We start from the raw sequence: 13,463 nt of genomic DNA, 5'->3' as shown, positions 1-13,463 counted from the left end.
GAAGAAAATAAAGGAGGGCCGAAATCCAGACCCGTTGTTATTGTTGCTGCTGGCATCGTTCTTGTTGGTGCGGCTCAGTTGCACTCAGCGAAGAGGGAGTGTGTATTATAAGCAGTGCGGACGGAGCGCGTAGATAGAGAGCGCGCGGTTCCTTTGAGAGCGCTCTCTTGGTGGCAACGGAGGGAAAGGATGGAGGGGGGGGGGGGGGGGGGGGGACGAAGAGAAGCTGTTATTTTCTCCGCAATACAGGCAGCGGCGGCCAACAAACGGTCTGTGCGGTCGGCCGAGTGACCGACACACCGACCGACATGTGAGGCACATATAAGAACGAAAAGTCAAGGGAAGAAGGAAGAACGGGTGGTTCGGTTATCGTCGAGAGGCTGCTGGCAAGGCCGCTATATACTCTGCCTCTCGGCGAGGACGATGGAGAAGACGACTATATGCATGCGGCCGACTGAGTGGGCAACGTGTATATGGATATGAATATCCACGTATACGTGAGGAAAGGAAAATAGAAAGAACACGGAGCGGAGCTGAGTATATATATACGGTGGTGGTGGTAAAAGAAGGGCGGGAAAAGGGCGTTTTTTTTTTCTTTTCTCTGGAGTGGCGGAAACCCAGTGAAGGGCACTCGGAGAACGTTAATGTCCGTACGCGTCAATGGGACCTATTTCATTCCCGGGATGATCATCGTCAATATATTTGAGACTTTTCTATTTCTCATTCTTTTTCTTCTTTTCAATTTCCTTCCATCGCAAGACATGTGTGCATATATATATATGAAACAAGTGTTCGCGTGCAGTGATCACCGTGTGTCCTTTTCATCTATTGATCCTCGCGTTTCTGTCCCTCAAGATTGGCGCCACTGTGACGAGCGCAGGAGACGGGGGCCTGTCTCTCGTGCAACTGCGTGATGGGTGCAGGCGGGTGCAGCGCGAATCAGTGCGTCTTGTTCGCGAGTATATAAAGACAGCATCTACACCACTACCACAGATCGCATCGTGACGCTTTCGTATATATACACAAAGTGCATATGCCTCCGGCCACGGTTCTTATATAGCCCGCATAAAATGATCTGTATCGCGTGCCGGCCGGTATTGCTGCCCGCGGCCTGTACCGGCCCTTCGGTATTATTTGTACGTCAGTATACAAAGTAACCAGGTTGATGCGCGCCAGCGGCGATCAGGCGGCCCGCTGTGAATAGTTTCTTTTTCCCGCTTTTGGTATGTTTTTCTTGTGAGGTTGTATACCGTATTAACGCGTGAATACTGGTACTCCACCACTATAAGCGCCTTGGTATTTCAACAAACTCATTGCGGAGGCAAGGGGGGGGGGGCTAATAGGCCGAAATACCTTGATCAAACAAGTACAAGGTTTAAGTAAATAAAGAAAAACTGAAAGGGAGGCTCAGGAACAAAATATAAATCCACATGTCCGGCGCTCGCCCCGTATACAGGGGTATATGCGGTATATGCGGCTGATTAATACAGTCCGCTCGCAGAGATAGCCACATTTTGGTAAGAGCCGACGTTAGTAAATCGTATAGACGTCGTTATGTAGTGAGATTTGGGCAGCCGTTGGATGCAGCCTGCGCCGGCATGTCCGGCGGTCGTTAATGCGAAGACCCGCCGCGCAATGTACATAATATATGAGTACGTTGGGTCACTAATAGTCCGAATGCCGTAATGTTCGTTCGTCGGCATACGCCGGACGAGTTACGTAACATAACCGGCTTTTATTCCATATACAGCGCTCTTAGCAACGCTGCAAGCATTTAGATATGCATATATTCGGGAGAAAAACAAATAAACCCTTGCTTCGCAGTAACTGTGACCTTCCGACCATCGCCCTGAATAGACGTATTACTTTAATTCCTTTATATTAGTTCGTCCTTTACTGTATTTCGCAGTGTTCTAATCCAGGAAGTTGGTATCAATCAAGATCACACATGTCCCATAGTTGTCACACAGCTTCATATGGTGGGCCCGAATCTGGCCTGGAAAAACGAGCGCCAGTAAAAAAAAAACAATAATAATAAAAGCACAAGTTGGTTCACCACCGTGCGCCTCGCGCATAAATGAAAAAATGCGTTAAAGAACGTACGTATATACAGTCTAATCAGAGAGGAGTAAAAAGGGAATAAACTGTCTTCTAGTGCACTCCTTTTTATATATGTAAGAGGTCCGCTTACTGCATTTTTACTCCCATACAGGCGTATTTATGTTTACAGCTAGTGTACGAGCTATAAGAGGGCGCTTTTTGACGTAATACCAATGATTTTTCTTTTTTTTTGTGTGTGCATAAGACCACTCCAGATTTGTTCGTAAGATTGTTTTTAAGACTGGTTCAATTCAGTCTGGAGACGGTAAATTTAAAAAAAGTATCCACTAAGTGGCCATGTCCACTTCTGTCCGCGCCGATTCATTTCAGCCCCGAATGCGGAGGTTGACGGCCGTGTGACGACAGCTGACCCTTGCACTGTGTAACGTCAACTCGGCTGAAACTGCACCTCCCGTTGCATCAATATTGTAGTGATGAAGTATTTGAAAACTTGCGCTGCATAAATTTAAGATGTATGTAAAAGGGACAGCGATCACTACATGCAGTCATTGTTCTTAGTAAAAATTGACAATCTGGCTCTTTCTGGCTACGTTCACGCTTGGAGGCACGTCCGGAAGCAAGACGAATCGCCTAGGAAATCGTATTTCAAATCTTCCCGCCAGTAGACTCGAGCTCGTGATGTCGTTAACGAAAAGGACGGGTTGCCGCCGTTTTGAAGTGAATGACACTGTAGCGTGGCCTCCGGGATTCGTGTGAAAAAGGTGTCGCCGTCGCACGCATTTTAATTGCGAAACCTGCCGGTGAGGGCGACACCTGTATTTCATTTTATTGATGTCTTTAATTTTTAAATACTCAGTAGCTTACAAATACTCCGTTTACTTGTGGTCAGAACTTGGTACCGTATCGATAACAGGTCAACTTCTATTATTCGTCGGAGTCCCGTTAACTCTTTCGAAAGCATTAACATGCGTCGCTGTGTTTAGCACTGAAGGCGTTCACATCGACGCAACTATACAGCGCAGCTCTAGGTGGCAGTGGCAGCGTTTGCCGTTTTTTTTTTTTTTTTTTGGGGGGGGGGGGGGGTTGGGGGACCAAAAGTATGTGTCCGGTTTTGGTATGAAGTTTAGGGGAATATCCCAAAGTGGAGTAAATTTACGCTAAGGGAGTGATTGCCGTCTACCCAAGCGTATAGCCATATTGTGTTAGAAAGGAAAGCTATACAGCTTTCACAGAAGCTTCCTAGTCCGTTTCTTTTCCCCTTACAAAAATTTCTTCAGACAGCTTATAGGCTCTCTATAAGCTTTTGTCTATAAGGTTTATATCCTTTCCATAAAAAAAAAATCCTATAGACTAGTCGATAAGCAATACAAATCCTATAGACTGTCTATAGACAATCTATAGATTTATGACCATACACCTACCGTGGACTTTGTTAGACAGTCTATGGACTATGAATAGACGATAGGAAACATCTACAGGAAGACAAGAGACTCTAAAAAGTCTATGGGCAGTCTATAGACCATTTTGATAAGGGTCTTCTGTTTGTGTTCTGCTGCCGTTTGGACGGGCCCATTTTGTGGACACACCCGCCGCGGTGGCTCTGTGGTTATGGCGCTCGGCTGCTGGCCCGAAAGACGCGGGTTCGATCCCGGCCGCGGCGGCCGAATTTCGATGGAGGCGGAATTCTAGAGGCCTGTGTGCTGTGCGATGTCAGTGCACGTTAAAGAACCCCAGGTGGTCGAAATTTCCGGGGCCCTTCACTACGGCATAGCCTGGGTCGCATTGGAACGTTATACCCCAATAAATCAAATCAAACATTTTGTGCACACTTTCGAAAAGCGGGCCCTGCGATGTACGTGGTCCGGAGCCATCGTAGCAGAGCTCAGCTAACGAAGAACCGCTAGCGACGCCGTAGCTGCTCAAGACGGCAGCGGCGGCAGCAGCAGCAGCAGCAGCAGCGGCGGCGGCTTGTCGTGCGTGGCCCGGGCGGTGGCGGCAGTGACGGCAACGACCTGCTGCAGAGCTGCAGAAGCCGTCTCCTCCCCGACTGCCGACGACGCCTCGGGCGGTTCCTGGCAGCACGTAGCAGCCCGCCAGAGAGGACCGACCCCTTCTTCTGTGCATGTGCACACTCCTCCGCGTCGGCCCCCTCCCTGCCGGCTGGGTTCGCGTGGACGTCTCCCGTTGGTGAATGGAGCGGCGACGTTCGCCTTCATTCCAGTGATTCCACCCCGAGACGCGGTCGGCCCATTGTTTCGCGAGACGAGGTAGAGGCCGACCGAAACTGCTGGGGCTGTGTTATGTGCCCGTCTGGAAATAAACCGCCGGTTTTGATAGTCAAGCGCGTTTGTGTTCAGTGTGTTCTCTCTCCGCCTGCGGTCCTGTGCGGTGGTTCAGTAGTTATGGTGCTCGGCTGCTGTCCCGAATGACGCGGGTTCGATCCCGGCCGTGGCGGTGGAATTTCGATGGAGGCGTAATTCTAGAGGCCCATGTACTGTATGTCAGTGCACGTTAAAGAAGCCCAGGTGGTCGAAATTTCCGCAGCCCTTCACTACGGCGTCTCTCATAGCCTGAGTCGCTTTGGGACGTTAAACTCCCATACCATACCATACCATACCATACCATACCATACCATACCATACCATACCATACCATACCATACCATACCATACCATACCATACCATACCATACCATACCATACCATACCATACCATACCGTCCTTCAGCGCAGTTCGAAAATGGAACCACGTATATATGCGTTGTGAACATATCGAGGCATACAATAATCAGACATGAGTAATTAGGCTAATAAACGGTGAAACTGCAGCAAAAAGAATCTGATTCTTGTAGTATCTACCGCAGCAAGTCGCTTATTAGGAATATGAACGAAACGGAAAGTGTTTGCGGTCAACCGCTATTGTGTGCCAGGTCATAGAGCTGAGAACCTTACGAGAAGATCCGCGCTTTTACGTCTCTATACTTGTGCTGATGATTTTTCTCTCGTGCCATTCATTTTAAGAACGTATTACGTGGAACTTAGAAACCGAGACGAATTATTGAACGCCTTTGATTTGTGTACAAGAGCAGTTCTCTTTGTTGAGGTAAGTAAAAACGCGTTAGGAAAGCAAGCAGAGGCAGCTACCACGACGGAGTTAAGTGCTTCGATGAGGAGCCACATTGCAAATAACGAAGATCACTGCCCTTGCTAAAACCTGAAGGCAGACAAAAAGAAAAAAAAAATGCAATCACCAATCGACACTGCAGTGTCGTATTTGTCAGACTGGACAATTGTTACAATTTGGACTCTATGACACAAGGGCAGCTTGCCAAAGAGCGCCATAACTGACTTCTTTTTTTTTTTTGTTCCGTTCATGAGATGAGGTTATAAATACCCATTCTACCAAGCGTTTCACTCCAGAGAAATCGAGCACCAGGCTTGGGGAACCTCGTTAGAGCTGTGCACGGGCTCGGGCTGGCCCGAAAGCCCGTACCCGGCCCGGCCCGCGGGCCGGGCTCGGGCCTTGCGGAAGTCTATTCACCCGGGCCCGGGCCGGGCTCGGGCCACGGTATATTTGTCTCGGACGGGCCGGCCGGGCTTCGCGATCGCGATCGGTCCTGCGTGGCTCCAGCCACCCTACTGTTGCAAGGTTCGAAACTAATCTCCACATGAGTGGTCCCACGAGCCCAAATGACACTGCACAAAGGAAGGTGTTGTGTGTCGAACCGAAGGCACTCGCAAAAGTACCCTCCGCCACGCGTTGACGGGGGCAGGGTGGAAGGGGGGGGTCATTATCACATGTACGGGACAACAGGATTCTCGCTCGTGTGGCAACAACGACGTGTTGTGACCATTATCTTCTTGCTCGCCATGGCTACCTGCGTAGGCGCAAAGTTTAGTTGCCGTCACGTGAATGCACGGAGGTCGCGCGGCTCGATTAGTCACGGAGGACAGCGAAATCGGGCACCAAACATGTCGCTGGCGACTCATTGGGGTCGCCCCCTCCGTGACGATTCGAGTGGCTCCGCGAGTCACCAGAGTGAATTAGCCTTTAGTCAAAAGTGTAGAGCTCTGCGGGTTTCCGGGTAGTAAGGTTCCTGTAGTATTCATGGAAGTCATATTCACTGAAGGGGGCAGAACTAGGAATTTTACCTCCAGGCTTGGAACTCTAGGAATGCATCACGAGCCACACCGTGTGACTCAGAACCAAACCCCCTAGGCTCTAAACTTTGGACAAAAGCTGTTCCTACTACCTTCTGCGAAAGTGTGAATTTAGCCACGGTACGCTGGGGCTTTGCAGGCACAGCAGGAAGTGCTTTGTGTTAGCACCATCAAGTAAGGAATGTACTAGGAGGGTAGAAAGTACAAATGCTAGCAAAAAGCAAAAAAAAGCTAGGTGGGGCTCGAAACGCATTTTAGTTTCTAGCAGGTACCAATGCTGGAAGCCACTAGTTCTGGGAGCCTTGCAGTATGAAGGGTAGTATGAAGCGAAGGTGAGGCTGCGTACGGCGCACGCGGGGTCGCCCTTGCAACGCATACAATTTAGCCATGCAGTGGTGGCAAGGGAAGATTTTCTAATGAACTGCGGCACTGGCTGTTGACGGGAAGTTGTCAAACGGAACGTCACTGCCAGCGCAAGAGAGGTCCTTTTTTTTTTTTTTTGCAGCAGCAGCGTCCGGGGAAAGGACTGACTTCTTTGACTCGCCGTTGTCGGTATCAAGCGAAGGGAAAGATGGGACGTTTTGTCCAATTCTCGGGAAGACCTGGGACGTTTCGCGCTTTTCTCGGGAAGACGATTCGAAACGCACCTAAAGCACCGCGGCAGGGTATGCATTCTCTCTTCTACTTCCGACAGAGGCTTGGTTGTGGTGTTTCCCCGTATTTGCATGCCAGCGAAGTAAACAAAGCCCCTTCCTTCCTGTGAACAGCAGAAGCAGGAACATAGCCGCAACGTCGCCGTTTCCAGGAAAAAGCCATGCTGCAGCTTAATTATTGGCTGGCTTATCCTTTGACAACACAAGCAGCGGCCAGTCGCGGCACGGCATCTAAGGCTTACGAGACCACGCCTCTGTCATTCCGTTTCGTACTTAAGAACAGTTCGTTCATTTCGTACACGTTATGAGCTTGAAGCATTCAGGCGTGTACCATGGAGAAGTTCAGTGCCGAAAACCTTAGAAGCGGAATTTCCGGCGGACGCTTTAAGCTTAATCCCAAACCTGATGCTAAGAGCGCTGTATGGGACAAGTTTCTCGTCGTCAGTGAGTGTGCAACGAATTCTCCCGTGGGTCATGTACAGTGCAAGATGTGCAAGACGTTCTTCGCCTACGAGTCTTCTAAAACTGGAACATCGCATCTGCAGAGGCACCGGTGTAAAAGCAGCTCAGCCAACGCAAGTACAATAACTTCGTTTCTGAAACCGTCAAGCTCACAGCTTCCAGCATCGGCGAAGGAAAAGTTGACTGCAGCTTTAGCACACTTCTGTGCTAAAGATATGCGTCCATTTGACGTGGTCAGTGGCAGTGGCTTTGCAAAAATAGCACAAGAGTTAATCAGCATTGGTGCTCGCCATGGCAATGTCGATGTCCGTGATGTCCTTCCGCATCGCACTACTGTCTCCAGAAAAGTAGCCGACCTATCAACGCAAATTCGAGGCAACTTAATGCCGAATGTTGCCACAGCTATGATCGAGGGTCGCTGTGCGATCACTACGGATATGTGCACAGACGACTTTCGCAAAGTGGCGTACACGACGGCTACGGCACATTACATTGACAGCGAGTGGTGTCTGCACGCCCACGTTCTTTTTACTTGTAATTTTTCTGAGGAACGCAAGACTGGGGAAAACATTCGGAAAGAGTTGCAACGCTGTTTTTCTAAACTGGGGATTGACAGGGATGCTCTGCAGAAAGCTACGTTCGTGACTGACCAGGGTGCGAACATCATGTGTGCTCTTCAGTCCTACAACAGAATGAACTGCTGCGCGCATCTTCTCAATACCGTTCTTCGGAACACATTCTCTGAAGATTTCATTCAAACTGAAGCCCCATGTGTTAGTGAGACACTGGAAAATGTAAAATCAGTTGTGAAATTTCTTAAACAAAGTGGCCTAGCCAGCCAACTCAATCAAACCGTTCGCCAGGAAGTTCCGACAAGGTGGAATTCTAAACTTTCTATGCTGAAATCTATATTCGGCCAAATTGCAGAAATTGAAGCTCTTCTTGCAGTGAGGAACTCTTCCATCATGGACAACTTGGACAAGACGGTTCTCAAGGAACTAATCGCATTTCTGGAGCCGTTTTCAGAAGCAACAAGAGCCCTGGAGGCGGAAAAAACACCAACGTTGCCTTTGGCCTTACTGCACTTTTCCAAACTTGAAAGAATTCTTCATGACCAAGTCCATCTATCAAATGCCACAGAAATGGCGAAAATTCAACAAGGTGCCCAACATTTCCTGAAGAAAAAGGTTATCCTGACCATGGAGCACAAGATAGCAACAATGTTCTGCCCACAATTTCGGCACCTTAGGATGCTTTCCGCCGAGGAGCGCGATGAAGTGTACGGGCGCATACGAGAGCTCGTCGCGTCGACACCACAGGAGTTGCCGGAAACTATGCAAGAACAACCTCCTGCGAAAAAGCCGTGCATGGATTTGTTCAGCGAGTGGAGCGACGAAATCAGCAATCAGAGTGCCGAAAGAGACGAGCTGAGCGAGTACTTGGCCACAGAGTCGACCCCTTGCTCAGAGTTTGAGCTATCACAGTTTTGGAGAAGCAAGGCAGCGACGTACCCAAAGCTTTCTCTTCTTGCCAAGAAAGTGTTAGCCATTCCGGCTACCAGTTCAAGCAGCGAGAGAAATTTCAGCGCTGCCGGGTTCATTATGCAGGAGCGCCGCACTTGCCTCAAGCCGTCATCAATGGACGATTTGTTGTTTTTACGTAATAACTTGGATTGATAACTCTCTACATGCGCCGTGTTTGCATATACTCACTAATTTTCATCTAGACCATGAGAGCCGAGCATTTTAAAAATATTGAAATAAACTGATTTTCCTGAAATTATCTCTTTCTGTTTCATCCTCACTTCAATTTCAGTTTTGCAGGTCGGGCCGGGCCCGGGCCTTAACTCGGGCCGGGCCTTAACCCGGGCCGGGCCCGGGCGGGCTTAGGTTTCGGGCCGGGCCGGGCCGGGCCTCCGTCAGTAGTGTAGGGCTCGGGCCGGGCGCGGGCTGAAATTTGCGGCCCGTGCACAGCTCTAAACCTCGTCTCCTCGTAGGGAAACCAACCAATGGGTATATCCGGTGGCACGGGAGTCGAACCCTGCACCTCTCATATATATACGGGACTGCTAGGCGCTCAAACCTGTGGCCATCGCTGCGATGCGCAAGTCTTTCGTGTTGTTCAGTAACCTTCCTGTATTTCTGAGGTCACCTACACTCAGTTCATGGCTTTTTTGGGAAATTCTATGAACAAGCAGATGAAGCAATAATTGCATAGATGCATATAAGAGGACATTCGCATATGTTTCCGAGCCACATGTGCTCGGTCGCCGTCAACAGCTTGCCCTGAGGCTGCTCCTCGGTCTCTTGCCCGAATGCTTTCCGTTTGGAGAATAATTCCTCCTAGTTCGTATAGATCGAGACCGGCAAGAGAAGCGACTTCCACAAACAATGAACAAAAACTAATTTTAAAGGAGAGCTGGTCTGCACCTCCAGTGGAGACAACGCATCAAATAGTTCATAGTCTAGAGTTTATACAGTCTGTCGACATCTTTCAATTCAAACGTTCAATAAAAAAAAAGGTATACACAGCTCAGGAGCTGAAAATTTTGGTCCGAAGATTTTGGTTCAGCTGAAAGTCAAGGTCTGAGGAGCTGAAGATTGTGGCGCGGTGCGATCCCCAAGCTTGAAACATAAAAATATTTAGCTGTACACATTGTGGCGTTACGTCAGTACTCTATGCACCATCTTGCCAAAGACTGAATGCTTCTTAGCTCTATACATTCTCTGCACTGAAACACCTTCGCTTCAAAGCGCAACGTTCCCGAAAAGCGCCCTCAGCAACACCACGTCACACACCGGTTCGCTGGCAAGCGCGATGCAATGCATTGCGCCGTCTCGCCGTCCGTTCATACACCGCTGCGCGCCGAAGGTTCGGACGCCGCGGAGAGGATGAGAGCGGAGAAAGAGAGGGGGAGAGGAGGCGCATTTTCCTGCTTTCTGGGAAAAGGCGCCGCTCCCTAATTTTTTTGTGTGCACCCCCCCTTTTTTCTGTACGCACCCCTTTCTTTCTTTCCCTCTCTCTTCCTTTCTGCGGGGGGGCGCGGTGCAGTTCCCTTTATCGTTGACGCATCCCTTCTCTCATTTCGGGCCCGGAAAAAGCGCTGCGGCGGAAAAAGTAGGAGAAAAAAGGAGGCTGAGGAGGAAAGGAAAAAGCGTCGGTTTTTCACCCGTTCTTTACCATTCTTTTGTACCCCGAAGAGGAAAAGGGTTTCGGGGTTAGCGCCCCGAAAAACTTTAATATTTTCTTTTGCTGTTCGTCATTTTCCTTTCCTTACCGTCCTGGCTTAATTTTAGGGCCGTTCCAACGGCGGCATGGTGGAAAAAGGGTGTGGAGAAAAGAAAGGCGTGTGCTCCCAGGTGAGGCTTTCACGTAGAAAGTGTATATGTATACATTGTAAGCGGCATGCCCTTTCCTCTTTTACAGAATGTCCTTATATACAGGGCGTATATATGCGAAATCCGCACGTGTGTGGGCCCTGTTTTTGTGTTGAAAAATAAAGAAGGTGGAGAGAGAGAGAGCAGGAAGGGAACATTTTTGTTCCCCCAAAAATAATGGTGGGAGCGCCACCGTCGCAACGGACGTCGTTTTCTTGGCAGGCAAAAAAAAAATAAAAATGACGTGTTAGGGGCAGAGAGTTATGCGTAGAGCAGTTATGAACGACAGTCTTGGAATGAAAGTTTTTCTTTTTTTTTTTAATCGCCTTTCAAGGTTCTCTCTATCCCTCTCTGTTTTGGTCTCAAAAAGAGGATTTCCAACCTGACAAGCCTTTTTTTTTTTTTTTTTGGCCGGCGGCCCGTTCTAGCATTCAGCTTTCATACGCATGCTCTTGGAAGTAACAGCAGTCGCCGCAGCCCGCCCTGTTTCGGCTTACTTTACATTCATGAGTCTAACCCGTGTTCGTTGAGCTGGCGTTGAAGTTCCTTGAATGGAAAGCAGCCCCTGTCTTCTAGCCGAGGTCCAGCCCACACCTGCCCCCTTTGTCGCTCTCTCTGATTAGGAGGCTAAGCCTTTCATACTGGCCTTCTGAAGTTTCATCGCCGACTTCGTTAGAACATTGTGACTTTAGGTAAATGCCTGCATCCTTGGAAAAGACGAGGGAGTACGGATCCGAGTCTTTGTTATGGTGCTCTCACATCCCGTTGTCCCGAAATTTAAGCTACCGTGAACTTTGCTAGTGACGAAAAACAACAATGAAATGAATTTCTGTGATAACATCCTTAATGTTTTTTTTTTTATTCAACCATCTGCTTGTCGGCAGAATTTTTCGGAGAGCAAGCCATATTCGGTCATATAGAAAACCCCTCTGATCGCCGGGAAGCCAACATCTGGGCTTGACTTGTCTTCAGACTCGCCTGCGACACGCCTTCCAGAACGGAGCTGTTTTTGGTCGGTTTATACACTTAATGCTCTTTTCTTTTCCCATCGTTTCCTTGATCACATCGTTAAATTCCCGTCCACGTCTGTTAGTCCTGGAAACTCTCGTCGTCTGTGTGTGTTTGCGTGCAGCATATTCTTAGTTCCAACAAAGACGAACCGCCCGATCTGGATGCATACATGTTTGTGTCGTCTGCGTCTGCATAAACCATGCATGCTCCGTCTGCTGCTTTTGCGTGGTTCAGTTTCGTTCAGTTTCGGATCATTAGCCCGTCGTCTGCGATGCTAGACATCCCACACTTTGTTTGGCACGGTTCTTCCACCCTGTTTTGTATGCATGCCAAGAATGGATACGCGACCGTTGTTTCACCCGCAAGGCCCTTCTTCACAAAACAGTATAAGCACCATTACTGCAGTTCCCCCCTAACTGTTTTAGACGCGGGATACACCTCTATGCCTTTCCTTGTTTTGTTTCCTTTCGTCTGCTGCGTCGTTTCGCGGATTCGACGCCAGGGGGCGCTCCCATCAGGAGCAGGGGTCATTGCGCATGCGCAGCCCAGCAGTCGCCCAATCGGGACGCATTTCTCACGGGCTCACCCCCCCCCCCCCCCCCCCTCCCAAATGCAAGCACGCGCACACGCACGGACACACACCCCTTTTCAGGCATTCTTTTTTTCCACAAACGCGTCAAAAGATGAAAGGAGCCACGACGTTGAACCGAGCCCTCAAAAAAAAAAAGAGTGAAGACCGACGCTGTCAGCGTGCGCGGATTATTATTACACAGGCGTGGCAAACTGCCGCGCTTCTTCCCCAAACAGCTGTCGTAGTAGACAACGCCGACGCGGCCAGCGTTGCCAGCCGTTCGCACTTAGGATTTCTGCGTCATTTGTTTGTTCGTCATTTTTTTTTGTATCTCCGCTCTTTTTTCGCCTCGAATCTGGGGTTTAGATGAGCGCAGGTGATGAGATCCGCGTGTTGCTACTATTTCGCCTTGCACGCACGCTCCTGACGCAGCCAGACACAAAGTGGAAGAGGGGCTGGCACGGACACGCCTTCGGGGCTGAGGTCCTTTCGGGCTTTTTCAGTTTCGCTCTCTTCTTCTGTGCTTTTTTTCTTTGCCCCGTTTGTTTTTCCCACGCCAGCTGCGCTCGCCGCAGTTGGCCGAGCGTGTGAGAAAGAATGAGAAGTGGTCTGGTCGTCGCTCGTATATTTACTATAAAAAGCTTGCCCCTTTGGTATTGTGTCCGCCAGCGCCAATAATGATGATGATGTGCGTGTGCGCGTTTCTATCTCTCTCTCTCACTGTCTCTAAGCGCATGCGTGTGTGTGGATGCGGGCGTGCATATCAAATTCATGACAAGAAGTTCTTTTCATAACGAGTATACGTCATATCTGTGTCCCATATATAGAAAGTGCTTTCACGCTGAAAGCTACGCGTTCGAATTAACTATGTACCTCGCAAGTTCAAAAATACAGACCAATCATCTTCATCATTATGGCCTTCTGTTCATTTTCCCTGTTCAGCGCACCTTGTTCCAGATACTGATGATGATGGGGCTAGGCCGCCTGTAGCGGGCAGACATGATTCTACGTTTAAGCCTAGCCGTCAGCAGGAACAGAAGACGAAGCATTTGCGATAGTGCCATCTGGTGGGTGCAAGGAGAATTTGCTGCCATTCCTGTTGAAGCAGTCTGTCCATGCATGGCGTATTGAACGCCGGTGAACACTTATAAAGTGCGTCTACGTCATT

At 49.2% G+C, this 13,463-nt stretch overlaps 1 protein-coding gene across 5 annotated transcripts in view; it reads right to left on the bottom strand.

Moving 5' to 3' along the window:
* The window catches only part of grh (grainy head), a 182,089-nt gene that overhangs the window by 115,589 nt on the left and 53,037 nt on the right, over positions 1 to 13,463 (bottom strand). The gene's annotated exons all lie outside the window — the stretch shown is intronic.

The sequence above is a fragment of the Amblyomma mixtum genome, chromosome 7 (assembly GCF_055824585.1).
Source record: "Amblyomma mixtum isolate Tamu chromosome 7, ASM5582458v1, whole genome shotgun sequence".
NCBI classification, from domain to species: domain Eukaryota; kingdom Metazoa; phylum Arthropoda; class Arachnida; order Ixodida; family Ixodidae; genus Amblyomma; species Amblyomma mixtum.
The sequence above is the reverse complement of the archived record's forward strand: the minus strand, read 5'-3'. Positions and strand labels throughout refer to the sequence as shown.